This window comes from Moschus berezovskii, chromosome Y (assembly GCF_049115385.1).
Source record: "Moschus berezovskii isolate FMDL1 chromosome Y, NW_MosBer_1.0, whole genome shotgun sequence".
NCBI lineage: Eukaryota > Metazoa > Chordata > Mammalia > Artiodactyla > Moschidae > Moschus > Moschus berezovskii.
The window spans coordinates 13,086,814-13,089,756 of NC_142489.1; the positions used below are offsets into that span (position 1 = coordinate 13,086,814).

Consider the following 2,943-nt stretch of genomic DNA (forward strand, 5'->3'; position numbering starts at 1 on the left):
GAACTGAGGAGACTGAAGGCCAACTACATACTGGGCACATGTTTTCCTTATTGAAGATGGGTGGGTATAGTATGAGGATCTTGGTAAGAGGAAGGCACAGAGAACGGAGAGATGCCTCCTCAGCTGGGAGTGGGCACTTGTGGGAGGACCAAGAATGGGTGCTGGATGCATTTTTCCAGACAGGAGAGCCAGCATGCACAGGGACACCCTCCTCCTAACCAGGACCTTGGAAGGTGAGCGTCAAACGTGGGCCCCTTTCCTTTCAGGATAGGAAATTATATTTATTTCTGTGGAGGTTTACAGGAACACAGTTACCTGACCCTGACCTTACCTCAAGAACAGAGGGTCTACAGGAAGATGGTTGCAACAGCTAATCACACCCTTCCCTCAACTTCCCTATACATGTGCTTTGCTGAAAGCTGTGGGGACGGGTTCAGTTCAGTTCAGTTCAGTTCAGTGGCTCAGTCGTGTCCGACTCTTTGTGACCACATGAATCACAGCATGCCAGGCCTGTTAGCCTTTTTCAGAGGTATAACCCACCCAATTTCTCACAACAAAAATAGCCCTGCAATAAAAACACCTTGGTTTTAAACACCTATGTTCTGGTATTGCTTAGCCTAACTGTTGGGCACATGGCTGTTTGGTAACAGTAGCACCTTATCTCTTAAGTCTTTGGAAGATAGTTGACTATTTGAAACCACATTCAAACCCACATTCTCTCATGAAAGTTTGAGAAGGTGTATTCTTCTACAAAACAAACTAGGAAAGGCTGATGGTTACCCCAATTACCAGCTGAATCTAGACAAACTGAAAAAATGTTGTCATTAAGTATTAAAGTCTATCTGTTGTTTTCAAAATTCTGTAATGAACTGATTTTCTATCATAAACATATAGATTATATCTTTTGGTCTTTACAATTTTTTAGAAGTTCCCTTATCATGAGCATCATCTTATGGCTTAGTATTCATTCACAAACAGAAAAGTTTTCCTTCCCTTATGTCTTTGTGGTGAGGATTTCTAGATTGGTTAACAACAAACAAGAAAACAAACAAAAACTGAAATTTGGTTTCATTTATATTTCCCTGCACAACCCATTTTTCTTAACTAGCTTCTTTCTGGGTTCAGGAGTCCTGTCTACTGGGGTGAACATGGTAAACAGATGCATATACAGCAGTACCAAATGGAAAGAAGAGACTCAATATCATACAATGAGTTGTTTTCTCTCGAAATTTGTATGTTGAAGCTCTAACTCTCTGTACTTTATATTTAGTGAAACTGTGAGGAAATTATAGTTCTTTCTGACCCTATTTGGAAATAAGACTTCTAGACTGGTAATTGAGTTAGTATGATTGGCGCTTTATAAGAAAAGCAGCTCAGTCAGAGACAAAACAGAAACATTACTATGTGAAGACAAAGCCAGAAAATGGCCAGTAAAAATCCAAAAAAGGTCTCAGATGAAAACAAATCAGCTGACTTTAATTACTGCCTTGAACCTCAGAAGTTTGGAATACATTTCTTGACCCTCGTTGGTATAGGACACTTTGTTATGGCAGCTTTAGCAAGCAAATATATGTGCTTCTCTTGAAAAGCATCTGTCAATACCTAAAGAATTCTCCTTTTCTTACATAAGTTTTCAGGGAATGGAAACTGGCAAAGAACTCACTTATCCATCGATTGGTTACCCCCACAAAGTCCTAATGCTCCCTAAGAGTTTCATTCTTTCTTTAGAATTCAGCTGTGTTAATACTTATTCCTACTTCATGGTTAAAGATGACCTAGGAAGTATTCGAATGATCATAATTTACAGGAACTGCTAGAAGAAAATAAGCACACGGGAAAACAGGCTGACACTGAAAATACACAACCCTCTCCACTTACCTTTTCCATACATCGCGTTTAATTCCTTAGGAGAAAAGTGGTAGTGGCCAAGGTTTTGCTTCCTATTGCTTTGGGGAAATCACAAAGTTGTGACGTAGTGGTAACTATGCCAACCTAAACATTCCCAAACCAAGACACTAGGCTACAGTAACCATGGGGCAGCCTAGAGGATAACAAATCCTCCCAAACCGTTGGAGCCACATGTCCCTTTACACCAGACAGTTGGCCAGGGATGTTTGTGTCAGCATCTCTATGGCAGGATTTGTGGTTTACGACTGCCACTCTTATCTCCAACCCTCTGATGCCTAAGAAGCCCGAGACCACAGTTCTAGGTTTTAGACTAAATATCTTAAACATATAGGAATAAAATCCAATCCAAACTGAAGGGCTCCAACCAATGGAGATGCATAGATTGTCCTCAACCACACGAAGGGCTGTTATGAGCAGCAATGAGCTCGAAGCAAGCTCACCATTAACACCTGCAGCCCATGCCAGACACATATCCCCAGTAATGATAGAGAGGGTACATTTGAAGTCCACTATCAACTAGAAGCCACATCCCTGGTGGTTCAGATGGTAAAACGTCTGCCTATAATGCGGGAGACCCGGGTTCAATCCCTGGGTAGGGAAGTTCTCCTGGAGAAGGAAATGGCAACCCACTCCAGTACTCTTGCCTGGCAAATCCCATGGATGGATGGAGCCTGGTAGGCTTTCACTTTCACCAACTAGAGGGAAAAAAAAACCCCCCCCAAAAATCCACTTGACCTTCTGTCTTAGTCAAATCTAAAAGACAGAGTCTGTACTCCAGCACGTCATGCCCAAGACATACATAAGTGTTAATATTTGCAGGTAACAGTACCAGGTAGAGGACATCTGGGATCTGACGTACAACCAAAGTGAAGTAATACAGAAGACTTTAGTGCCAGTTTCAGAGAGAAAATGGTCATCTCCCAGATGATACAGTCGATCACTAATAACATTCAACTTAGCCATAAGGCAGTGCAGGTTCTCTCTATGGAACTTAATCAAGAAGTTTCAGTTCAGGACTGTTATCAGGCTCAAATT

The 2,943-nt window shown here is 41.6% G+C and overlaps 1 non-coding gene across 1 annotated transcript; it reads left to right on the forward strand.

Moving 5' to 3' along the window:
* Nucleotides 1-2,436: 2,436 nt before the first annotated feature.
* Nucleotides 2,437-2,508, forward strand: TRNAY-AUA (transfer RNA tyrosine (anticodon AUA)). Its single transcript has one exon. It is a non-coding gene; the product is annotated as a tRNA-Tyr (tRNA).
* Nucleotides 2,509-2,943: the final 435 nt, after the last annotated feature.